Below are 27,840 nucleotides of genomic sequence, written 5' to 3' on the forward strand. Positions count from 1 at the left end.
CATCTAGGCTTCATCTGTGCCCAGTATCATATTATTTCTAGCATCATTTTTAATGTGCTCTATGATTTGAGGGTTATTTTCTATCCTATACAGGTACACACACACACACACACACACACACACACACACACACACACACTGAAGTCTTAATTCTGAATACCTTAGCATACATCTGGTTTAGGTTGCAATGTCTTCATATAGGTAATTAGAGCAAACACAAAGACAATCTTACCACCTATAAGCTATAAGCCAAGGGCACCATGTCCTCAGAAAGCAAAAAACTCTTATATTACCCTGGGGTACCACTTCTACCCTCTAGAGCAATGAGATAATAACCATTCTTTATTAAAATAAGCAGTCCCGAACATTTTGTTACAGTTGCCAAAGGAAACTAGTGCAGTAGTCTTGACTTTCCCATGTCTCTTCCACTTCTTTTCAATGACACTATATGGTGGCAGTGCAAAAGCACATGGATTTCACAGAATTGGACTTATATCCAAATTCTACTATTAGAGAAGTCACATACTTTTCTTGTGCCTTGGTTCATTCATCCACATTATAGAAACTGTTCCTTTCGATTTTATGTTAGAATTAAATGTGTAGTAGAAGACAGATACCAGGAAGGTGGACACAGTGATTCAATAAGAAATAGTGATTGGGTGAGAGGACCCTAGAACATTCTCTTTCTAAGTAAGTCAGCATAAGATTATATCTCTTGATAAGGCAGGAGCCTAGAGAAGAACTGAGTCTGAACATAGGATCATGAGATTAGCTTCAGGCCTGGATGGCTCTTTTGAAGCCACTGTGAGACCTAGTGGGGCTTTCCAGAAGGAAAGTTGAGCCAGCTACAAGCTGGGCTGGCAATATGGTGGAAGAGGTACCTCCTTGAGAACAGAGGAAGCTCCTTTAGAAGAAAGTATGAAGTATCCAGATAGAATAAGAAAGAGCCTTGAGAGTCACCACCATGAAAAGGACTCCCTATGGAGATCATGCTGAGTGCTGACAGAATGCACTGGGGAGAGGGATCCTTAGTACACATGGCTAAAGTGAGCAGAAAGTACGAGATAGGGTAGTAACTGCTTATTGTTTCTTGATAGAATGAGTAGTTCATCTTTCTAGGTCACACCAGGCTCTATTACCTCTCTCTCCTTACATAGTCTTTTCAGCTGGTGTCTGTGGAATGCTCAGCTCCAAAACCTCTGCCACACCTGTATGCACCTTCTCAATATCATCCCTCAAGAACTGACCAGCTCCCACTAGAGAATTTCCTACAAATCCGAATTAAAAGAAACTTAATTTTCCTGCCAGAAATTCTACAGGTGACTGGGAACGTGTTCTCACTAAAATGAATCCATTCTGTCTCCTCTGCACACTCCCTTCAGCCATGAAGTGATCTCAGCCTATAGGGTTCTTGACTAAACTTACCTATTATTTTTGTTAAGGCCTAGATGGAATGTTAAGGCCTAGGTAAAATGTTATGGCTTAGGTAAAATGATAACATATAGCTAACAGTTACTTGGATAGTCTGCCATTTTAAGGCACCTTCTCTTATTTTTCTGCTGATCCTAGGAAACTTTCTAATGCCCGGTTGATTACATGTGTTCTATGTGATTGCAAATCAATCATGATAAAAATCAACAGAACAGTTTTGTATAGTTATCCACAATAAGTTTGGTCCTGAACCATGACCCAACAGCACTTCCTGCACCTGTGTATAAGTTTTTATGGTATAACTGCCCTTGGGATAGAACCTAATGTAAGAGAGACACCTGCACCAATATAAAAAACTATTTAGAATAAGGCTTCTATTTTGAGTACTGGTATAGTAAAAATTGAAGTTCCCAAGACCTCCCTGGAAATTGACATCCTGGTTTGCAAGTTAAGACAGGAATGTTAGACAAGTCCCATCCTGGTAGACAAGTTAGGTCATGAATATTGGACAAGTTTCCTGCTACAGCTGAATACCCCCAACCAACAAGAGTAGGATAAATATACACAATGGACATAGTCCTAAGAAAATCTGCTATCCCTAAATCCTGACTGGAGAAATAACTTGGCACAGATGTTTGTGGATTTTAGACTTAAAGACCCTGTAGGATCTTAACTCAAGGTCATGGTTCAGTTTCAGAATCTGATCCATGGCCCTGGTTGACCAATCCTGGGGTGTATACTCAATAAACTATCCCTGTATGACTGAGATGGGTGTTTGTGTGGTTTGTGAGCAATTCCTATACCCCAATAATCAAAATCCCCTTGAGCCACACAAATGGCCATGCCCTACCTGTGAGGACCTCCAACCTCCAGACTACTCTAGTGGCCTGGCACAGCCCCTCAAGGCACTACTGGAGAAGCCCAGCTCCTTAAGATGAAGATAGCCAAGCTCTTCCTACAGAGGGAGAAAAAAGGCCCAAGATCACACCACAGAATTTCATCAATCCCATGCTACCCTGGAAGGTTCCACCTACCACAAAACCTTAGATAAAACCTGCTTTTCTTTAGTTCTTTGCTGTTTCTTTTCTCAGCAGAGGAAGCCACTCTCATGACTTTTCCTAATAAATCTGTTATGTGAAGTTTGTTGTGTTGTATGACTTTGTGGTATTCCTTGGCTCCTGACTGCCAGGATATTGTTCCCCTCAGAGATTTAACAGTTACAGTTACAATTGGTAAATTTGAACTCAAAGGGGCACCCTCAACCCTCAGTGCCATGGAGACCCAAGTTTTCATCCCATTGCTCTCACCAGCTAAGAAACATTGAACAAGCTACCTGCATCTACAGACTTCCATTTCCCAGTTTATAAAATGATACCTGAAATTCAACATTCTGACCGATGTTGTTCTTGGGGTTAAATGTATAGTGGAAGATCCTGGGATCACAACTAGAAGAATCCAATTTATAATCCATCCCTTACATTTGTATACCTTTTAAAGTCTGGGGGAACAATTACACTCAACTCCAATCATTAAACTGGGTAGTAAATGAAAATGTCTAGCTCAGTGTCTGGCACAAAGTAAGTGCTTACAAGTAATATCTGAGTCAGTCTGAGGAGAGAAAGAACTCCCTGAGGGAAAGCACAAAGGTGGGAAACTAGACTCCAGAAAAAATATAAGATAGTAAGCAAATGAGTTGGTTTGTTTTTCTATATAACTAAATGTTCTAAGGTTCCTAAAATGAAATTATCACCATTCATTAAACCCGACTTCTTTTGTATAGGGCAATGGCAGTTTAAATGGGTTTTGTTTGGCCTTGTACGTCAACTTCCCTTCACAAGATCTATAGATAGTTTTGACATTTAATGCTTCCTTTAAATAAGAAGCTGTGGAGGATACAAGAAAAAGGACCAGAAAGATTTTTCCAACAGAAAAGAAATGTCATTTATGAAGCCATATCAGACATCTGCCTTGCAGGGAACAATTCGGATGGGGCAAATTAAGCGAATGTTCTCATGATGAACTGTCTCGGTACAGTCAGTCAGGTGATGGTAAATCTGGCTTGAGTGGCAGCTGTGTTAATAAACTGCAGAGAAGATTGACGCCCATCCAAAGCCAGGGAATGCACAGTGAAGAGCTTTCAGGCCCATGCCTGTCAGAATATAAATATGTATTACTGGTTACTAAAGTGAGTTATGGTTTGATTCTCCAAGCAGTACCTGAATTCCAGAGAGGGTATTTGTCTAGTCCCGGTATAGCAGGTGACAGGTATAGCAATGTGGTCACACAGAGAAGATATCCTTTTGGTAAATAAATCAGGCTCAGTGAAGGAACCTGTTGTTATCAATTTGATCTTGAGCGGAGATTTCCCTGTACCCAGGTAATATTGTCAGCACATTGAACATGTCTTTCTTTTATTGAAGAACTTTCAAACACAGAGTTCTTCCATCTTCTATGTCTCCAAATGGATATATCTACAGCCTTCTGAACACATACTTCTCATAATACTGGCTGGATGGTCCTAGCATGAACAATCTGAGGGTAGATTCATATCCAGTGTCTCTGAATCTTGATCTTTAGCACTGCAATCATCCTATCTGTTTACCTGTGATAAAGAGAAAGTTAAGAGTAAAATCTCACCTACAGTAGAACAGACACTGGAGGTAACTATCTCAGAAGATCAAGATGATATTTCACCTCTGCCTACATTGGAATAAAGCACTAGAGAACTAGTTCCTGCACACAGTACTTCTTTTTCTCAGTTTCTTCCTTGAGAATCATGACCTTTGAGACTATCTTCATACCCAGGGTTCATGCTATTCACTGTCATCAGTCAATTATATCCCTTCTGTATCTCCCCTTATAACCACTGGAATCATAGCAAATCTTGACCTGTAGCTCAGACCATTTTCCAAGGTCCCATGCCTATGCTTTCAGACTTTTCATGACACCTACCTGAGCATCAAATTCTGCCTTTCCAAAGTGAGACTAGCTGCCATGGCCCTCTTCATCCATCGCTCTTGTCTAAGACAATAACATAGTCAAAGACTAAGCTGTTCACGTGGAAACTCAGCAGGCATCCTTGGCTTCTCGTGTCTTACCTTCCTATCTGTGATAATAGAGTCTAGCAAGATGTTAGATTGTTCTTTAGGCAGAATGAGTTCATGTTGGAACATTCCTCAGAGATCACGTTGTGATATACATTGTTATCTTAGGTCAATTAAATGAAGTTGACAAGGATGGACAGGGAGGATGACTCCATCAGACAGCAGAAAAGGACAGAATCGAACCTATTGAGTATCTGCAAGCTAGTTCTATGGGCCTCTCAGTCTATCAGTAGAGATACTTCATCCTTAATGCCCTTGACTTTGGGAAGGGCTGCCAAGTTTCCCTCTGCTTCCAAGGCAGGACCCCGCCCATAGAAGTTCTCCAAGGCAGGACCCCACCCATAGAGAATCTTTCTCCATTCCCCTGAAACAAGGGACATAAATGGAGATTGCCCTTTCTGTAGTTATGAAAGCCCAAAAGGTGACCATAGGAACCGACCAAACAAGGAGGGAATTAGAAAGAGAGGGAGAAAGAAACAGAGAAAGGGATATCAGTTATTCTTTTTGAAATGATATTGGCCAAGATGACCTGCAACATACCTTCAGCCTTAATGTAGATCATAGTCCTCAGAAAACTCCTATCTGCCATTTTTTTCCTGGTGTGGAGTTTGCAAGACTCCTGCTTCTCATTTTTAAAGTAGAGACAATGCTCCTTGTTTGCCTCCCTCAGAAATTTAGGCCACGGGCCAAAGGAGGAAGGAGGGGAGAGGAAAAGAGGATACAGTGGGGGAGAAAGGTCAGAGTGAATACCAAACTTCCCTGAGATCTGAAAGAGCAGGTAAATGAATGGATGAGAGAGTAAGTGAAGCCTTTTCACCCTTTCACTCTCCAGGACAACAGCCTCCCTCCTTCTAGCCCATGTGGCAAGATGCTGCCTTTTATGTCTTTATCATGCTGCCTACAGAGAGATTTCATTTTTCTCCATTTTTAGTCCAAGTTCCAATAAGTGAAACGGAAAGAACCCCAAAACGGGGAGACTCTTGCTCCAGTCACGGAATGGTGGTGAACCCCAGGAAACACGAGAAGCCGATCTTGATGTAACAACAAGAGGCAGCTTTATTAAAGAGATCTCGGGCCGACACCGAGGTCTCGGGCCAACAGGACACACATCTCACGCAGGAGATAGAGGAGCCGACCACGAGCCTCTAAAGGCAGGGGTTTATATAGGGAAAGCCAGGGGATTTCGCGCGGTTACACATGATTGGCTGATTCAAATGGTGCACAGTTGCTTTTGGCACGGAGTTACATCAGCAAAGCATACGTGCAACCTAGTATCTCAGCAATGTGGGTAGGGTGACTCATCTCACTCAGCAGGGGGATGACCCATCCTCAGGGAGTGAAGGAAGGGGAGGGGGCGGTTCCAGATGGCCAGTGTCCCTGACAGTCGGCTGGTGAGCCCTATCTCAAATTCCCTCAGGCATGTCTGGACTTTGTGACTAACTTTTTGAAATTTAACTCTTCAAAACGTTTTTAAAGGCTGGTTGCTCCAAGAACCAGTACCATTGGACAGAAAGCCCATGTCTTCCCCCACTTATGGATATTAATAATAAATGACAAAAAGCTATAACTTTACTTTTTTGTCCTCCAAGTCAAGCTCTTTAAATAAAACACTTAGGGGAGGGGTATTTGCTCATAAGTCTCCAGAAGTATCTCTGGTCTTAAAGGGAACCAGAATGCAGAGCAATCAAGGGTTGATTTACATGGAGATAGCGTGTTTCTGTGACACCCTGTAAACTGCCACCCAGACTCTCACCATATTAAGAATAAGGAAACTAAGACCCAGAAAAGGAGGGAAGAACAAGGAATGGAAAGAGGAAGTGAAAATTTTTTCAAAGTGTACTTTTAATGATGGTTGTTAAATGTATGAAACTTCCTCCTAGCCCACCATCCAAGAGGGGTAATTGGGGGAAAAATGATATGGGGGAAGTGGACCTGTTAAAAATTGTTTCTTTGGAGCAAATCCCATCCCATCTGAATTGTCAGGAATCAGAAGTTCAGTTCACAGGTCATCAGGGCCAGCTTGATCTACTAGCAATTACTTCACAGATATACCAGCAGTCCAGTTTCATAGAACTGGGATAGAAAACATGAATCAACAGCAGTGGCATGACCTAGCAGAGACAGCCAGGCCTCAGATCTGAGTTGGCACAAATTCATAGGAGGGACCAGGACCAATAGGAGCATCAGAAGAAGTTTTCAGCTGTGCCTCTCTCTCAAAGCCAAGATCATCAAAGACACAAGACCAACAAGCATTGTATAGGTAGCTCTATAGGCCAGCCCTCTTACTGTCCATAGAATCCTATTTATACTTCCTTCAAATGTCACATGTCCTCCATGGGTCTTGCCTCACCCTGTGCCTTGCCTCAGCACATGAGTATGACTTAGTAAAACTTAAACTGAGTCTGTATTTGCTGACATTCTGTCAATTGACCTGAGTCCACAGAAATAGAAAGAAGCCACATCACACGTTTCTCTCTATGAAATCCTCACAAAAGGAACTCAACTATGCAGTTGAGTGCCATTAGTGAAGAATCCATCGCTTGTCCTCTCATGTGCTTGCTTTAGCAAATATCTTTTCAACTATATCTACTTCAGCAAAATGTTCCTTCACTTCTTCACATGTTTGCCCCAGCAAAACACAACTGCCTTTTCAAAGAACCCTTAAATTTCCACTTTAGAGATGAGAAAAAGAAACTCGATTTAACCAAACCTGGAGAAGAGATTCAGTAGAGTTTGAGAAGCAAGATGATTATGAGTATCCACAAGGGTCTCATGGACCAAGTAAACTATGTATAGTGATTGAGCATCCTTGACATGGGTGTTAACCTCTCAAATAGTCAAAGAACACAGGGGAACCAGCATAGCATCTTAGAACAAGAAGATACATTCTGCCTGGTCTTTGATTCCAGAGACCTAGCACTGGCCCAAGAGAGACTGTAGGAGCCTGAGAATGGCCCATGTAGGCATGGAGTGAGGTCCTTTTCTCACAATATATTGATAGAGAAAAACTATTAAATTCCCAGTGTGTAATGTCCAATCAAGACTAAGGAGGCCATAGCCTGTGTGTAGGCAGGTGCAGCTAGCATTGTGTCCATCTGGTTCTACTCACTAGGCCATTAAAAAAAATTATCTTATAAGAATGAGGTTTCAATCTTCGTTCTTCAGTTGAGGTCACCGAGTTCCAGAGAGATTTATGTACCTTTCCCAAAATGAAATAGCTAGCCAAGGACAAAGCTGTAAGTTTGATCCACCCCATATACTGAACACCTACTGTTCTGAGCAATTACCCCTTTTCTTACTGGTCTATTTCTGTCAAGGAACTTACTGTCCATATCACAAAGATGGCCTATGGGAAGGAATGTCTTGAGTGGGCTAGGAGGAACTTCATTCAGTGAAGCAGGGAATTTAATCTGCTTCTACTCCTTCTATTCACACACCACAATTGATCCATGGCTGCCTCTACTACTTTTCTGAAGGACAGACATCCATGATCTTATTCTGTGTTTCTCAAAAGGATGGAAATGGCTCTGAATCCTTGGCTTGCAGCTCCCAGTTTGTCTTTACCACACAACCCCCCACTTCCTGGTCTCTGGAAACAATTACATCTGAGCAGAGTACATTAGCAAGCACAAGCACAATGCTGAAGTGTGTGCTTCCTGCACAGGGAGATCAGGTACTGCTGACTCTGCAAGGGTTGCTTTAAGTGCTTGGAGCTGGAGACAGGGTTGGCAAGAGCTAGGACCAGCTGAGGGCGGGCAGAAGCCCTCAGAGGAGTTTAGTTCCCCAGTATTTAAAGAACAAGGGCTGCTGAGGAAGATTGGGGGAGGGGAATCATGCTTAAATGGCTTTTTTAGAAAGCCTAACAGGAGATAATCTTTGTAAGCTGCAAATGGAAATAGGATGGCTAGGAAGGGACAGAGGCTTGGTTAATAGAATAAACAGAAATTGAGGTAGAGATTAAAAGAGGCCTGTGAAAAGTAGCAAAAGGTTCCTGTCACCTGGAATTAGTATGCTTTGAATGCTCCCTGGGTCACAGGGACCAATCTGTTCTTACTCACATCTGTGACATTTAGGAAGCACTTCCTTATTATCAAGGTCATTCAGGTGTCTCCCAGAGGAACCTTAAATAGCTTTAAGAGTAAAATAGCAGTAGTACAGAGTACCAACTGACTATGCAGGTCAGAGATTCACAGTCACCTCCCTTCTCCTCCAGGCCTCTCACATCTAGATCCCTCCCAGACCCCTCTTGTTCTCAGTGCAGGATTCAACCATCATGTCTCTGCTTACTGGCTATATGTACTATTGTACCATTCACAGTGAACACAGCATGACCTCCTCCCTCCCCACTTCTCATTCCAACCCAAGACCAAATGAGGCAGATTTGACAAAGGTATCTGGATGAATCCCCTCCTGCATACTCATCTCTAGCCAGAGCATCATCCCAAGCCCAGTACCCTCCTCTCTTTCTTCATGGTCGTGGTCTCATCTTTATCTAACCTCATCTTCCCCTCAATTAACATATTGTGGGCTAATATTCTTAAATGTACCACTATCCTTTCTGACCTCAGATCTTTTCAGATTTCTGCCTACAGTGTTCTTTTCCCTGGTAGAGTCCCACATGGGTCTTAACACAAGCATCATTTATTCAGTTAAGCGATGCATGAGTTCCTAAGCTAAGTGATATCCATAACTCATACCCACCGTGTGTTGTGTAGTCTCATTAGTCTATAATAGTTCATGAGAGAGGGGGTTTGTCTCACCTAACTCTAAGTTTTTGGGGGTAAGGATCAAAGGTTTAGTGGACAATCATTAGAATTCTGAATGAAGAAATAAATGAGTGGTAAATATATATGTTAATTGAAGAAAGATTCAGAGGAAAGGCATCTGAGTACAGTTTTAAGTGTATGCAAGAAGTATATCAGAGACAGGCTAACATTCTTTGGAGAAAAGGCTACATGAAGCATAGTCCAGAATCAGTGAGTGTTAGGGACTCAAACTTACAAAGAGCCTAACTGAAAAAGAAGACAGAGTGAATAAGGCCAGAAAGATGTGCAGGAGATAGGTGAGAACTTATTATCAAGGCAATGGGAGCCATGAAGGGACTGTGAGCAAAGAGGATGTGCCTCAAAATAGTTTCAGAACCAGACTCTGGTAGGACTGGGGAAGGAAAGTGTTCAAGGATAGGCTGAGCCAGGAGGGCCTGATGACTACTATAATGAAGATGGCAGCAGGAAACATTGTGTGTCTGCTCTGGTGGGAACAGATCTAGGATGGCACCCTGCCTGATAAAGGAACAAGAATTGCTCTGGCACATGTCATGTAGGAGATGTTCTGGGTTATTAGGAGATGTCTGCAACATGCTAGAATCTGCAGATCAGGAGATCTAGCTTGCTCCTAGACCACTGTGAAGGAGAAAGGTTGCATGAGGTACAAGTACAGTCAAAGGAAGTGAAGGGAGGCAGACCTTCCTAGTTCTTTAAGATAATACAGTCAGTGACTCGGAGTGATAGAAACTCTATTCCTATTGTTGAATAAGAAGTGATTTTCTGCTCCACTCTTCAGATGCTAGAGCTAGAAGAAGAAGAGAAGGAGGAGCTACTTACCCTCCCTCTTTTTGAGGTAAATTTTTGATTACAGGCACTAATGAAAAGACATGCCTACAGTGATCAGAGTTTCTCGGGGCTGGGCTTAGATGCCAAAGCCATTGGATCTCTCCCCTCCAAAACCTGGTAGACTTGAACACAGCGTGTCTTCAGGGATATGTGGATGATCTTCAGCAGTGCGGTCATCATCAAGGGTCAGAATTTGTTGTTTGTATGACAGAAAAAAATGAACTGGGTTATTTATAAAAATGAGAAGCTTAGGAGCTTGTTTGGGCCAGCAGAACAAATGTGGCCAGAGGGTGACAATAATGAGCCTCCTGTCATTTCAAGTGAAGGAGATATTACAGGGAGACTCTCTGTTAAACAAGGCACTCTCAAGACCACTTCTGAAGCTTGGACTTCAGGAATGCATCTGCAAAGCTTTCCTTGGGCAGTCATTCTCATAGTTTAGATCCCCAGAGCCCAGAAAGCTTGGTTTTGCATTTCACTTCAAATACTCCAGCTCCATGCTCAGCCACAGTTACCCATGTTAAATGGCATCCAGAATTCTGTGGACCTGGGTACCCCCTTAACCCAAGACTCTCGGCCTCTCTATCTCTGCCCAAAGACTGTCCCTCATTGCCCATTACTGGGTCCAGTGCTAGAACCTGACACCAAGACAACTGGTTCCTGGGAAGATTCCAGATGTTAATGTGTACAGATCAAATAGTTACATCCAGAACCTACTCATGTCTCTGGCTCTGCTTCTCTGCCCAGAACCATTGACAGCCACTGGACAATTAACTTTCCCATGCTTTGTATTTCTGTGATCCATGTGGAGAATTGGGAATCTTTATTAGAATGGAGTTAGCAGAACTCCACCTCTGTGCCCAGCTTGGGGTTTATCTTAGTTACTTTCCTTGTTGCTGTAACAAAATGTCTGACTAAAACACCTTAAGGAAGGAAGGATTTATTTTGGTTCCTAGTTTGAAGGTATAGTCCGCCATAGTAGGGAGGTTATGGCAGTGGGACTTTGAGGTGGCTAGTCACTGGTGGCGTTATATTCACAGCCAGGAAGCAGAGAATGATGGATGCTGGTGTTTAGCTTACTTTCTCCTATTCTATTCTGTTAGAGAACCCAACCAATGGAATGGTTCTGCCCACATTTAGGGTGAGTCTTCTCACTTCAGTTAACCTCATCTAACATATAATGGAGTACTATACAGACTGAGATGAGGATGGAGAATAATGGGTAATTACATTTGCTACAGAAGCATGAGGATCCTGGTATAGATCCCTACACCATGTAAAAGCTAGGTGTGGCTAAACATGCTTATAACCTCTGCTTTGCATGATTTAGAAGTTGGAGAGAAATAGGATTGTTGGGCTCTGACCAACAAGCATGGTAGAAAAAACAATGATCTCTATCTCAAGGAATTAGGCAAAGAGTGGTAGGACTGGATACCTGGAGTTTTTGTCCCCACCCAACCCCTAAGCCTCTCCACATGTGCACAGAGGTACATACACAAGAAATAGGAAATACTGGTACATCCTACAATTATGAATGACCCTGAGGTGGGCTGGTATAAGACTAGGAAAAGGTATATGGAAAGTATTTCTATCTTCCACTTATTTTTCTATGAACCTAAGCCAGCTCTTAAAAAAAAATAAAGACTTGTTATTAAGTCACTAGTAAGCATTAGGCTTGCTAATAGGGATTTTATAGAGACAATTACAGATAAATTGAGGTCATTAGAATAGACCTAACCCAATATGAGAGATTAGGACCCTTTATTATAGGATATCAGGCTACAACAGTCACATGTGATCCCTCCCATATTCAATGCCCAAAACAGGCAAGCCCATAGACAGAGAAAGCTGAATAACCACAACTAGTGTAAGAGAGAAATACTAGAGTAACAATAGCTTTTTGGGTGAGAGTATGTGTAACCATTTCTTCCAGAAAGGTTCAGGAAGTAAATAAAACTCACAAGGCTCAGAGAGGTCCTGAAACTTAAAGAATCCCAGTCCCTTCCTCAGCGTTATTCAAACACTAACAATGTTGTGGAGAAGAGACTTTTTGACAGGCTGGGATGCCTGCACCAGGATGTAGCTTTGGTGTGCCTTCGCTAATGCTGGGGCGGGCTTTTTAGGAATAGAGCTGCCTTTGGGTCATTCATGTTTCCATAAATAACACCTTAACTATGTTCACATAACTAATACCTACAAGCTCACTGGTTCACCAAGCCAGACTTGGGTGACTTTTTTTTCAGATGATCACTGTGATTCCTTTTCTAGGATATAAATACACATTTATTCCCATTTCACCAAAGAAAGTCACCCAGCACAGGGTTTCTTTTGTGGTTGATGCAACTATTTTGAAGTTAGAGAAAGGCAATGCTTAGATAGAGGTTACATGAAATGAACACCTTTGAATCTTGCATTACTAGACTAACTTTAGGTTATATGACTTTCACCTTGGTTAACTTTTTGTTTTTAAAGTAAGAAACAATGAAAGGATTATAAACACAGTCCTTTCTGGCAATTGCTATTGTCTCCTTCCCTCTCAAACAAGTTATGAGGTTCTGTAATCCCTTTTTGTAGGGTAACAAAAAAGAGAACTTTCTGGGGCTGATAAATCTTCAAGTGTTTGTGAGCATTACACAAGATTAACTCAAATTTTCCAAAAATAGAGAGAAGAGAATAGCTCCAAATGCAGAATAACCCTGATTTCAGGAAGATGATAGTGAAACTGGTGCAGAATAGCAATCCATGAACTAAGTGTCATGAGACTAACCGGGTATGAATTTTATTCTTCTGTTCTGGGCTCTGAGCCAGTTCTTGCTATGGTGTCTCAGTCAGTGATGGTTCCCATACATGAATCTTTCCATTGTTCTCTAGAAAGAAAGCCAGCCATTTTGGAAAATTTTCCAGAGGGTAGGGAGTCAGAAAGATAAGTGACTTAATTGGAAAATACTGACAGAGTACAAGGATGGTTCCGAATCTGCAACTAGAGCCCTACTTCCTCTAGGACTCAATGAGACACCAAATGGTCCTGAATTAACTTCATTCCAGAACTTCTGACATCAGGAGTCTCCTGCTTTGCCTGTTCTACACTTAATTCCAGGGAATCCTAGAGAGCAGATATATGATCTTCCTATATCTTTGAGGCAGAATCCAGAAACAAAAGAAATGGCTTCTGGGAAGAGGAGGGATGGAAGGGATGGAAGGAAAAAAGGAAGCTATTCAACAAAACAGATGGTGCGGCAAGAAACCATTTGTTTGAACTTGGTCCAGTTTCTAGTCTAGTTCTTAGGTCAAGACCCTGGCCCTTCTTTTCATGGATTACTAAGGTCATATTTTAGAAGCAGGAGTGCTGAAAATCTGCCTCTGAGTTCACGAATCTGAACACATCACACACACACACACACACACACACACACACACACACACCACATACACACATTTCCTGGGTGTTCAAAAGTCTTTAGGCACAGAAAAGAACTTTTTTCAAATGATGAGTCCCCACACAGATCCACAGGGTTGAATTGGTATCTGTGGGCCCCCTATTAAGAGCTTGACTAAATTCACAAGGGTCTAAACCCTAATACCTGCCTCTTTGGAATCATACATCCTTTTTTTTTCCTCCCAAGCTCCTATTTCTCCATTACTAACCATCTACTTGAACTCCAAAAAGTCCACCACTACCACCACCACCACCAGTAAAGGTGATCCTGGTCCCACATTCTCAAATACCATCCCTTCTTTTTGACCAGATCCTGGATCTCCCACAAATGCACCTTTCCCAGCCTCACATTTAATGAATATATCTACCTAGATCTTTAGACCCCTTCTCTGTCTCCTCTCATCTTGAATACACTATTATTATTTCTGTAATCCTCAAACTGGGTTTTACAGCCCCAAGGCTTGTACTCCTATGGCAAAGCCCCACTACATTACACACTGACTAGCTTCAGTGCTATATTTTTGGTAAAAATAAGAACACAAAACTATTATTTTACAAATATATATGTATGTAAAGAACTCTAAGAAACTGGGGTGGGTAATAGCATTACAGTAAAAAGAAAACATAAAAAAAGGAAGGATATATATTTAAAGACAAGGCTTAGGCTGGAGAGATGGCTCAGTGGTTAACATCACTTGTTGCTTTTGTAGGGTACATGGGTTCAATAGTACCTACATGGTAACTCACAACCATCTATAACTCCAGTTTGAAAAAATTGCACAAAGCACACACATGGTGCACACACATGGTACTCACACATGCAGACAGGCAAAACACTCACATAAGAAATAAAATTAATAAACCTTTTTTAAAAACTTAAAATTTAGGCTCTACCTTATACATTACTAGTAGAAATGTAAATGGACACTAAATATAAAACTGTCCAGTTGTTCCATTTCAAGACCTGTGTGTGTGTGTGTGTGTGTGTGTGTGTGTGTGTGTGTGTCCAAAAGAACTGAAAATAAAGTTCCAAATATATTTGTAAACCTGTATTCATTTGAAGCATTATTTGCCGCTATCAAGAGTTGGCGAAAATTTAACAGATGAATGGATACACAAAATGTGCGTGTTTGTGTCTGTGTCAGCATTTGACCATAAAAGGAATAAAACATAATGATACATTGTATAAAGGAATATTATTCAGGCATAAAGAGACTAATAACATGATTTCACTTACATGAAATAGCTAGAATGGGCAAATTCACAAAAACAGAAAGTAGATTAGAAATTATCTGAGGCCAAGGGGGCAGGGAGTGGGGAGTTATTGCTTATGGCAGAGTTTCTGATTAGAATGATAAGAACATTTTGGAAAGGAGACAGTGATAATGTTAACACAACATCATGAATTTAACTGAGGCCACTGAGCTTTACACTAAAAATGATTTAACTGGTTGATTTTATGTCATATGTATTTACCACAGTTTAAAAGAAAAATTGCGAACAGACAGAAAAATTGAAGTAACCCACACAAGGGTCCATGGATTACTTGAAAATGTTTTGGGATTATCAGTTCATTTCACTGTTGAACCATTTGTACTTTCCAGCATATTCGTAGAATATAAATTGCCTATCAATTAATATAGAATATCAATTTCTGACCTGCTTCCATTTTCCAACCTTTTAAAAACAGAAGCAATTACATTTCATCAAAAAAATGTAGAGATGTATTTTAAAGAAGATATCTGTATTTGTGCATATCCATACCTTGACTATCTTCACTATGCACATAAAGAGCCTATGTGTTATGCTGAGTGTTAGCTCTCTGTCAAAATTTCAGCTGAGGGTAAATGGCAGCAGTGGATTTCCCCCTGTGATGGGCCATTTGGCCTTCCAGAATCCAGTGCACACAAATGCATGTGTGTCCACATGTCTTTGTGTGTGTGTGTGTGTGTGTGTGTGTGTGTTTGTATGTTTGTTGGTATATGTGAATATATTGTGGGCACATATGGAGGCCAGAGGCAATCCTTGAGTGTAATTACTTGGGTGTCATCATGTTGTTTTTGAGGAGGATTTCTCATTGATCTAGAACTCACCAGTTAGGCTAGTCTAGCTGGCTGGTGAACCCTGAGGATCCACCTGTCTCTGCCTCACCAGTACTGATATTATAAGCACATACTCCAACACCCAGATTTTCTCATGTGGGTTCTCGGGATAGAACTAATCTCATGATTTCACAGTAAGCATTTTATTAACTTTGCTGTTTCTTCCCACCCCATAATTTACACTTGATCCTCTGGTGTACACGAAAATGCAATGACAATATAGATGCTTGCCAGCTCCCCCAAAAAAAACCAACTGGTAAAAAAATGTATTAAATTTAGAGGACATAGGGTATGACACAGCAGTCCAAAATACACTGACATAGATGTCATGTCAGTAAGCGTATATTTCAGTAAGGCCCTTTACATGCGAGAATTCTGGGACTAGCTGTTGGGATGATTCACAAATATTATATTTATGGGCTATGAAAAGTGTGCCCTTCTAGTCTCTATTGTTAATTGCTGGGACACCAACACAGGGCTAACAGGACATATAAATGTTTGCGGAGTCCTCGCTTGCCCCCAAAGAAAGGCAAGCTGTAGTAGGGAGCATTAAATCCTCCCAATGCCAACTGGGTAATGACTGGCTTTTTGAATAATAAAGAGCTGGTGGCTGGAATTGGGGAAGAAAGACTGATAGAACAGTGCAGACAAATGGGGACAAAGAGAGAAGCAGGCAGGACAGAAGCAAGAGGGGACAGAGCAGGGAGGTAGAGGAGAACCATAGGGCGATACGAATGGAGAGGTCTGGTTAAGTTAGGAGATAGCTGAGAGATTGCCCCAGCAAACAGGCCAACAGCTTTAAACAACGGAGAAGTCTCCATGTCTTAATTATTAATCCTCAAGTGGGTCCCCTAAAGGCCCCACAATACCTGGAGAGGAGAGAGCATCAATGGGAGTAAATTACGGGTTTTTAGGTGTAGTTGCATTATTTATTCATAAGGATAGATAAATGATAAGGAAGGAAATAAGCCAAAAGAGAAAGGAAGGAAAAACAAAATAATAAAATGAAAAACAAACTTATTAATATAGAATAAAATGTGTTAAAGGACTCATGGAAAAGGTGGAAGGTGCTAAGTGTGAAGCATTAACCAGGGAAAATCTAAGGTTTAGAACGATGGGAAAATACTGAAAAGACTGGTGGAAAAAATAGTTGGAAAGTTCAGGAGATATTCTACCAATCAGTCTGACCATGCTAGAGAGAAGGATGAAAAGGGAGAAATTGAAGAGTAGTACATTTTTCTTAGCCAAGAGGAAATCCCACAGGGGAGAGACGAAAGTCTCCATCAAAGCCACCTGCTGGTACACCATTCTCTAGTGCCCTGAAAGTAGAAATCCTACTTTAAGCAATGACATTTTAATAGGGAAATGCAAACAGAAAGGAGAAGCAGAAAAATATGTGTTCTGAATAGTGCTCTCTTCCCACTATAACAAATTTATATGCATTCCGTATTGAAAACAATAAAGATTTATTGTCTTATAATTCTAGTGGTCAGAACTCTGGACTTAACATCAATAAGCCAAAATGAAGATGTTTTCAAGGCCCCTTTCTTGAAAAAATGAAGTCTATCAGATAGAATCCTTTTTGCCTTTGACCTCTTCCAGAGTCATTATCACACATTGGCCTAGGACCTCTCTACTTTGAGAGATTCCATCAGAGCATCAGACCATGTTCAAGTACCTCACTTCTGCTACCTTCCATCTTCAGTTTTGAAGGATCCTGTGATCACACTGGCTCATCCAACATCTCTTTGTCTTTATGCCATCTTGTGAAGCTTCAGTTCTACACTGACATAAGATCACACATCTCATCAGGGATTCTGATGTAGGTATGTTTAGAAGTAGGTCATTATTCTGCTTCCCACTGGAGAATCGCATACACTGTGATTAGCACCAGCTGAGAGTTGAAAATATAACTCAAGAGACCTGCGTCATAGACAGAAGTGATGCACAGAAAAATGCTAGCTATAACTTGTGGCCAAATAGAGGTTCCAGCCTACAGAATGTCCACTGGTGTCCTGTCAATCTGCTCTCTAACTCACTTTCCCCAGTTCTAGTTAGAGTGGTATGGGGAAATATATTGTTTCACTATATATGTAAGTTCTCTAGGCAGTGGACAATCAGCATCATACCCAGAAGCAGATCCTAAATTCTCTCCCACCATCCCAAGGCACCTTGTAACAAAAATCTCTTTGTTAGCACAAAGAGGCTGGTCTGAACAGAGGATCATCACCTGTGAGAGTTCATAGCGAGATGCCTAGACCTTCCAAGTCTCCCCAGGGTTGGAGGTTTATTTAGTTTCTAGGAAATAACAAGAAATAGCATAATGGCCTGTAATGTCACCATGTCCCAGTTTTCTTGTCTGGTGCACCACATACAACAGATGTCCAAATGCACAGATAATGAGATGGATGAACTTTGATGTTGGTATTAAAAGAAAATAACAAGAAAATCCATCCACTCATCTATTCTTCCAGAAGTATTCTCTGACATCCAACACCATGATCTCTGGAACGTGTGAGGACCAATGTATACTTTCCCAAGTGACAACATGCAAACAGGAGCTTTGGGGCCAGCTCACTTCACTCAATAATGTCACCTAAAAGCTAGGTTTCTCGATCTCCACTTAAAAAACTAAGAAAATAAAACTTATAGGTATAAATAACTTCAACAAGATCACACAAACAAAACCCATATATCTCAACACTGAATCTCAGCCTAGTGACTCCTGTTTCCACTGGTCCTTTTCCTCTACATGTGTCACAGAAATTTGACATTTTATTCTTTCCAATATATGTGCCAAGAATTGTGCTAAAACTATTGCAAAGTTTCCTATGAGAAACAAACCTTACATGCAGTCAAAGAGGGGTACCATGTTGGAAGGAGAAAAGAGCCTCCAACCTGTTCAAATCTGTGCCCCATGACCTGAGTCGTTGAGCCTCAGTCTTTTTTGTCAAATAGGTATTATTATTACTTATTGTCACACCTCCAGAGTTATTTAAAAGTTTGAAAAGTAGTCTGCTTATAAAACATTTCATATAGTACCGGGCACACACTAGTATGCAGGATGAATTTACTACATAAAACCTGTAAAAAAAATACTTCTTGTAGAAGGGTACTATGGACATTGGTGGTAGTGGTGTTGAGTCTTCACTCTTCATCTATCTACAGCATTAGACAAATAATTCCAATACTCACTAACCATAAAGAATTATTCCACTCTTAAATTCCAGTAATGTCTTGGGAGCAGTTGTAGTCCATTGAACAATTCATCTCATCTTCAGCCACAGCAATGGAATAACCATGGTTTAATTCACTGCAAAGAAAGGAATGTTTTTGCAAAGGAAGATATGATAGTGGAAGTTCTCTAGGAACTACTTCAACCATTACTGGTGTTAGGACTCAATCTAACATTTAGGCTCAGATCCAAAAACAAAACTAAAGGTTTAAAACATACGTACACTTTCAGGAAATATAAGTGTGTCACAGGCAAGTCATCTAGGCCTCCCTTTGAAGATATAATATCATTTTCTCAAGAGCAATGGATCTTTCATCCTTGCAACGTGAATATTGAACATGGTTCTCTTCTTAGATTCTGAGATGAAGAACTAGGAAACTTTTGTTTTCTGATCTCCAGATAGTTCAGGTCTGTGGAGAAAAAAAAACATATATTGGGTTGAATTACTTTTCAAACTAGTTACTATTCCTCCCTCCAAGAGTACAAGTTAAACAAATGCACATCTGTTTCCAATAAAATATGATAAGAAGTCCCAATTGAGAAGCTTTAAAAGCTATTATAAGGACTAGAGTAAAGCCTAGTCATAACGTGCCTTGCCTCAGAAATGAGGATCAATCTCCCAGAACCCATGCTTTTTGTGTTGTTTTGTTTAATTTGTTTTTTTTCCAAACCTAGGTGTGATTATTTAATAAATGTAATCCCATCACTGAGGGGACATTCAGGAAGACACCCAAGGCTCACTGTTCTGCCTAAGTAAACTTCTTGAAGCATCCCTGGCCAGTGGAAGACCATAGCTTAAAAACACAGACACACATACACACACACACACACACACACACACACATACACAAACGTGAGTGCACACATAAGTATTGTGATCCTGCTTGGGCAACAAACAACAAGACCTGTATCACTGGAGCACTATGCGTGACTTACAGGCAGCTGAGCCAGTCAGAGTCTCCTCCCCATAGAAGTACTAACTGCTTATAAAAGCCATGATAAAGAAAGGAGTTGAGAACCCTGCAAGAGAGGTAAGTTGTCAGCACACCTTCTCTGCTCTCTCTGTTCCCCCAAAGATACAAATCCTCAGGCTTTTCCCAGCTGCAGCCTCCAGACCATGTCCATATCTCCTGTATATCCCACTGGTCATCTCCTCCAGCCCTCCCTCCACTGGCTCACTGCTGTGTCACAAGCAGTTCCATGCTCAACCACAGGCTGTGCATGCGACCAGGTAGCCTGACCTCAGATTTCTCTGCTTTCTTTGTTTCCCCAGAAGACCCAACCCCTTAGGCTCCTCCCAGCTGAAACATCTGAACCCTTTCCACTTCTCCTGAGAGTCAAACAGACAATCCTCATTTGAAATTTCAGAAATCAGCACCAACCCAGATAATCCTATAATGATGCCAAACTCATAATCCTAAATGCCACTATAAAAACAAAATCAATAACAACCAGGACAACATGTCTTCACTAGAATTCAACTATCATATCACAGCAGCCCATAAATATTCCAACATATCTGAAGTACAAAGAAATTCTTTAAAACCACCTGTATAAAGATGATAGAAAATTTCCCCCTGTGCCAATGAGTTTGAGGCCCTTTCCCACTTTCTCTTCTATTAGATTCACTGTATCTGGTTTTATGTTGAAGTCCTTTATCCACTTAGACTTTATCATTGTGCAAGGTGACAAATAAGGCTCTATTTTTATTTTTCTACATACAGACAGCTAGTTAGACCAGCACCATTTATTGAAGATGCTTTCCATTGTATATTTTTGGCTTCTTTGTCGAAGACCAAGTGTCCATAAGTGTGTGGTTTTATTTCCAGGTCTTCAATTCTATTGATCAATTTGTCTGTCTCTGTCACAATACCATGCAGTTTTTATCACTGTTGCTGTATAGGTTAGGTTGAGGTCAGGGATGGTGATTCCCCCCAGCAGTTCTTTTATTGTTAAGAATTGTTTTTGCTATTCTGGGTTTTTTGTTTTTTCCAAATGAATTTGAGAATTGCTCTTTCCATATCTTGGAGGAACTGTATTGGGATTTTTTTTCATGGAGATTACATTGAATCTGTAAATTGCTTTTAGTAGGATGGTTGTTTCCACTATGTTAAATCTACCAATTCATGAGCATGGGAGAGCTCTCCATTTTCTGAGGTCTTTGATTTTGTTCTGAAGACACTTGATACTTGTCATACCAATTTTTCACTTGTTTAGTTAGAGTTACCCCAAGATATTTTATATTATCTATGACTATTGTAAGGAGTGTTGTTTTTCTAATTTCTTTCTCAGCCCATTTATCATTTGTATAAAGGAAAGCTACTGGTTAATTTTTTTTATTACTTTTTTTAATTAACTTAAGTATTTCTTATTTACATTTCAAGTGTTATTCCCTTTCCCGGTTTCCGGGCCAACATCCCCCTAATCCCTCCACCTCCCCTTCTTGATGGGTGTTCCCCTCCCCATCCTCCCCCCATTGCCACCCTCCCCCCAATAATCACATTCACTGGGGGTTCAGTCCTGGCAGGACCAAGGGCTTCTCCTTCCACTGGTGCTCTTACTAGGCTATTCATTTCTACTCTTGTATCATCTGCAAACAACATTTTAATTTCTTCCTTTCCGAATTGTGTCCCCTTAGTCTCCTTTACTTCACTGGTGCTCTTACTAGGATATTCATTGCTACCTGTGAGGTCAGAGTCCAGGGTCAGTCCATGTATAGTCTTTAGGTAGTGGCTTAGTCCCTGGAAGCTCTGGTTGCTTGGCATTGTTGTTCATATGGGGACTCGAGCCCCTTCAAGCTCTTCCAGTTCTTTTTCTGATTCCTTCAATGGGGGTCCTATTCTCAGTTCAGTGGTTTGCTGCTGGCATTCGCCTCTGTGTTTGCTGTATTCTGGCTGTGTCTCTCAGGAGAGATCTACATCCGGCTCCTGTCGGCATGCACTTCTTTGCTTCATCCATCTTGTCTAATTGGGTGGCTGTATATGTGTGGGCCACATGTGGGGCAGGCTCTGAATGGGTGTTCCTTCAGTCTCTGTTTTAATCTTTGCCTCTCTATTCCCTGCCAAGGGTATTCTTGTTCCCCTTTTAAAGAAGCAGTGAAGCATTCACATTCTGATCATCCGTCTTGAGTTTCATGTGTTCTGTGCATCTAGGGTAATTCAAGCATTTGGGCTAATAGCCACTTATCAATGAGTGCATACCATGTGTGTTTTTCTGTGATTGGGTTACCTCACTCAGGATGATATTTTCCAGTTCCAACCATTTGCCAATGAATTAAGGCATTGTTTTTGATAGCTGAGTAATATTCCATTGTGTAGATGTACCACATTTTCTGTATCCATTCCTCTGTTGAATGGCATCTGGGTTCTTTCCAGTTTCTGGCTATTATAAATAAGGCTGCTATGAACATCGTGGAGCACGTGTCTTTTTTATATGTTGGGGCATCTTTTGGGTATATGCCCAAGAGAGGTATAGCTGGATCTTCAGGTAGTTCAATGTGCTACTGGTTAATTTTATATCCAGTCACTTTGCTGAAGTTGTTTGTCATTTCTAGAAGTTCTCTGGTAGAATTTTTGGGGTTGAGCATGTATACTATCATCTACAGTAAGTGATACCTTGACTTCTTTGCCAATTTGTAACCCCTTGACCTCCTTTTGTTCTCTTATTGCTCTAACTAGAAGGTCAAGTTCTATATTAAATAGATATGAAGAGACAGAGCATCCTTGTCTTTTCGCTGATTTTGGTGGGATTGCTTTCAAGTATTTCTTCATTTAATTTGATCCTGGCTGTTGGTTTGCTGTATATTGCTTTTATTATGTTTAGGTATGGGACTTGAATTCCTGATCTCTCCAATATTTTTAACATGAGGGAGTGTTGTATTTTGTCAAATGCTTTTTCAGCATGTAATGAGATAATCATGTGTTTTTTCCCTTTGAGTTTGTTTATATAGTGGATTACTTTAATGGATATTCATATATTGAATCAAGTTTGCATCCCTGGGATGAAGCTTACTTGATCTTGATGAATTATGGTTTTGATGAGTTCTTGGATTTAGTTTTCAAGAATTGTATTGAGTATTTTTGCATTGATATTCATAAATAAAATAGGTCTGAAGTTCTCTTGTTATTGTTGTTGTGCCCTTGTGTGGTTTAGGTATCAGAGTAATTGTGGCTTCATAGAATGAATTAGGTAGTGTTCCTTTCGCTTCAATTTTATGGAATAGTTTGAAGAATATTGGTATTAGCTCTTATTTGAAGGTCTGGTAGAATTCTGATAACTACTGAGAAACAAAGAAATGTTCAAAGTCCTTAGTGATCACAGAAATGCAAATCAAAGCGACCCTGAGATTCCACCTTACACCAATCAGAATGACTAAGATCAAAACTTCAGGTGATGACACATGCTGGTGAGGATGTGGAGAAAAAGAACACTCATCCACTGCTGATGGCATTGCAAACTGGTGCAACCACTCTGGAAATCAATCCAGAGGTTCCTCAGAAAATTGGAAATAGATCTACCTGAAGACCCAGCTATACCACTCTTGAACATATACCCAAAAGTTGTTTCACCATGCCACAGGGGCATGTGTTCCACTATGTTCACAGCAGCATTATTTGTGATAGTCAGAACCTAGAAATAATCCAGATGTCCCACAATGAAAGAATGGATACAGAAAATGTGATTCATTTACACAATGGAATACTACTCAGCTATGAAGAACGAGGACATCCTGAGTATTGCAGGCAAATGAATGGAACTAGAAAATGTCATCCTGAGTAAGGTAATTCAGACCTAAAAGGACATGCATGGTATGTACTCACTAATAAGTGGATATTACCAAAAATTACAGAATACCAAGGATACAATCCATGGAACTCAAGAAGTTTAATAAGTCAAAGGTCCAATGAAGATGCCTCAATCCTACTTGGGAGGGAGAAGAAAGCAATTGCATAGGGGTGAGGGGCAGAAGGCAGGAGAGACCTGGGTGAGAGAGGGGTCAGGGAGGAGAAGAGGAGAACATTATCAGGTGAGGAACAGGACTGAATCCCTGAGGAACAACAGAAAAAAAAATCACAACATACAACCTTAGGAGGTAGGAGGTTGGGGTGGGGGACCCTCTAGAATGTACCAGATACCTGGGAGGTGACAGACCATCAGGACTCAAAGGGAGGGGGAACTTGTAGAGTCCACCTCCAGTGGAGGGACAGGACATCAAGTGGACAGATGGGGTTGCCATCCTACAGTTAAAAGCTCTGATTCTGAATTGTTCCTGTCTGAAAGAACTTCAGGGACAAAAATGGAGATGAGCATAAGAGAAAGGACGTCCAGTGACAGGCCCAAATTGTGATCCAGCTCAAGGGGAGGCCCCAGGGCCTGACATTATCACTGTTGCTGTGGTGTCCTTGCAAACAGGAGCATAGCATGGCTGCCTTCCAAGGGGCCCCAAAAGCAGCAAATACAGATACTAGCACTCAACCAATGGACAGAAGCCAGGGACCCCTGTGATTGAATTGGGAAAAAGCTGGGAAAAGCTGAGGAGGAGGACAGCCACATAGTCTCAACTGACCTGGATCCTTGAGATCTCTCAGACACTATGCCACCAACCAGGCAGCATACACCAACTGATATGAGATCCCTGACTCACATACAGCAAAGGACTCCCTGTTCTGGACTCAGTGAGAAAAGATGCATCTAACCCTCCAGAGACTTGAGTCTCCAGGGAGTGGGGAGGTCTGCAGAGGGGGAGTAGTGGGGGTGGGGACATCCTCTTGGAGATGGAGGTGGGGAGTGAGGAAGTACAGGATGAGGATTCTTCAGAGGCAGACTGGGAGGGTGATGAAGACTGGATTGTAAAAAATGATTAAATAATTTTTTCAAAGTAATAAATATTTACATATATTTTAAATAAAGAACTAGAAAATATTTTTTAAAATGTCATTGAATTTAAAAAAATGATAGAACTACTTAAAGAAGAAATTACTAAACCAGAATTCTAAAGAAATCCAGAAAAACACAAACAATTGGTGGAAATGAATAAATCCCTTAAAGAGAGCCAAGAAAACATAGCTGAAAGAAAGGAACAAGATGGCTTAATACCTGAAAATGAAAGTAGAAGCAATAAAGAAAACACAAACTGAGGGAATTGGGAATTCTGGAAATGAAAAATTTAGGGATTCTAACAGAAACTACACAGGCAAACTTCTTTAAATAAAATACAAATGATGGAAGAGAGAGTTTCAGACACAGAAGTTATAAAAGATAGAAGAAATGAATGCATGAGTCAAAGAAAATGTTAATTCTTTAAAAAAAAGCCATGACACAAAACATTCAGAAAATCTGGGACACTGTGGGACATTCTGAAAATACCAAACCTAAGGATAATAGGAATAGAATAAGGAGAAAAATCCCACTTCAATGGCTCAGAAAATAATTTCTTCTTTTTTTATTTACATTTCCAATGTTGTTTCCCTTCCCAGTCTCCCCTCAACAACTCCCCCATCACATTCCCCCTCCCCTTTGCCTCCATGAGTGTGCTCCCCCACCGACCCACTCACCTACTCCTGCCTCATGCCTCTGGGGCATCAAGCCTGCACAGAACCAAGGACCTCCCCTCCCAATGATAAGGCAATCCTCTGCTACATATGGAGCTGGAGCCATGGGCCCATCCATGTATACTCTTTGGTTGGTGGCTTAGTCCCTAGGAGCTCTAGGAGGTCCAGCTAGTTGATATTGTTATTCTTCTTATGGGGTTGCAATTTTCTTCAGCTCCTTTAGTCCTTCCCCTAACTCTCCCATCAGGATCCCCAAGCTCAGTCCAATGAGTGGCTGTGAGTACCTGCATCTATCTTAGTCAGATGCTAGCAAAATTATCAGAGAACAGCTCCTGTCTGTGAACACTTCTTGACATTGGCAATAGTGTTAGGGTTTGGTGTCTGCAGATGGGATAGATCCAAAGATGGGGCAGTCTCTGGATGGCCTTCCCTTCAGTCTCTGCTTCATTTCTTGTCCTGTGTTTCCTTTAGACAGGAACAATTCTGCATTAAAAATTATGAGGTGGGTGGGTGGTCCCATCTCTCAACTGGGACCCATGCTTATCTTCTCTTTGGGTTCTATCTCCCCTCTGTTGGGTATTTCAGCTAATGTCATGCCCATTGTGCCCTGGGTACCTCTCGCTTCCCTGGCAGCTGGGACTTCATAGTGGTACCTCACATTGCCCACCCATCACATAATTCTATTCATTCTCCTGACTCTCTGATCTTCTCTTCTGTATCTTCTCATACATAATCTATAAAATTGTAGAAGGAAATTTTGCTAATCTAAAAAAGGAGATACTTCTTAAGGTATAAGAAGCATACAGAATACCAAATAGATTGGAAGAAAAGAAAGTCCTCTCATCACATAATAATCAAAACACTAAATGTATAGAACAAAGAATGAATATTAAAAGATGCAAGGGAAAAAGACCTAGTAACATATAAAGGCAGATACACCTATTAGAATTACACCTGACTTCTTAATGGAGACTCTAAAAGCCAAAAAGATATAGACAGATGTGCTGCAGATTCTAAGAGACTAAAGATGCCAGCCCAGACAATGTGGCCCAGCAATTTTCAGTCACTATATACTTGGACAAAATAAGATATTCCATGACATTACCATGGAATGACTTAAACAATATCTATCTATAAATCCAGCCTTATAGAAGATGTTAGAAGGAAAACTCTAACCTAATGTGGTTATTAACTACACCCATAAAAACACAGGAATAAATAATCTCATGCCAGCAAACCAAAAGAAACACACACACATACAACACACACACACACACACACACACACACATACACACACACATACACATACACACACACACACCACCACCACTACCACCACCACTACCAACAATAATCACAAAATTTCAGGAATTTCCAATTTCCAATATATAATTCCCAATTTCCAATATCAGTGTCCTTATGCCCCAATAAAAAGACACAGATTAACAGGATGGATGTAAAAACAGGATCCATCCTTCTGATGTATCCAAGAAACACATCTCAACAAAAGGATAGATATTACCTCAAGGTGAAAGTTTGGAAAGAGATGTTCCAAGGAATAAACCAAAGAAGCAAGTTATTGTAGTCATTTTAATAGCTAACAAATAGACTTCAAACCAAAACTAATCAAAAGAGATGAAGAAAAAAAGAAAAAATCAACTATGATCCTCCAAGATGATTTTTTAATTCTTAACATCTATACCCAGAACACAAATGTACCCACTTTTGTTAAAGCAACACTACTACAGCTTAAATCACATATTGATCATGATACACTGATAGTAGAAGAATTCACTATCCCTCTCTTACCACTGGACATGTCTTGCAGACAGAAAATAAACAAAGAAGTGCTAGAGCTAATAGATCTAAGTCAAATGGAACTATCTGATATTTACAGAACATTTCAACCAAATACCAAAGAATATACCTTCTTCTCTAACATGGAACATATACATGGACTCAAATTAATCTCAACAGATAAAAGAAAATTGAAATAACACCCTGCCTGTATCCTAGTTGACAACTGTGAATCAAAGTTGCATATCAACAACAACAGAGAGCCTAAAAACACATGGAAATTTAACAGCTCTCTATTGAATGAGAAATGAGCTAAAAGAAAGGAAGAATGTTGTGGTAAATCTCCAACCCAAATAAGCCCATGCAAGAAAAACACAACTCAGTTATAAACTACACTACTATATTTGTCAGATATGCCTCTACACCACTTTCTACCCCAGTTATGAAATCCCTGCTACTTGCAGTTTCTCCAGGCCATTTGCTTCTGCTTCATCTTCCTTCCAACAATTCTCCCTCTGTTCTCTTCCATTCACTGTCTCCAGCAACTCCTCCTCCCACTCTCTCCTCTTC

At 40.7% G+C, this 27,840-nt stretch overlaps 1 long non-coding RNA gene across 1 annotated transcript; it reads right to left on the reverse strand.

Annotated features, from left to right (window-relative positions):
* Positions 1–325: 325 nt before the first annotated feature.
* LOC148005856 (uncharacterized) lies at positions 326–27,840 on the reverse strand. The gene is made up of 5 exons (XR_015620257.1): positions 27,733–27,840; positions 19,857–19,940; positions 19,144–19,330; positions 18,885–18,998; positions 326–4,033 (listed from the first exon to the last, which is right to left on the reverse strand). It is a non-coding gene; the product is annotated as an uncharacterized LOC148005856 (long non-coding RNA).

This window comes from Rattus norvegicus, chromosome 5 (genome assembly GCF_021556685.1).
Source record: "Rattus norvegicus strain SHRSP/BbbUtx chromosome 5, alternate assembly SHRSP_T2T, whole genome shotgun sequence".
Lineage (NCBI taxonomy): Eukaryota > Metazoa > Chordata > Mammalia > Rodentia > Muridae > Rattus > Rattus norvegicus.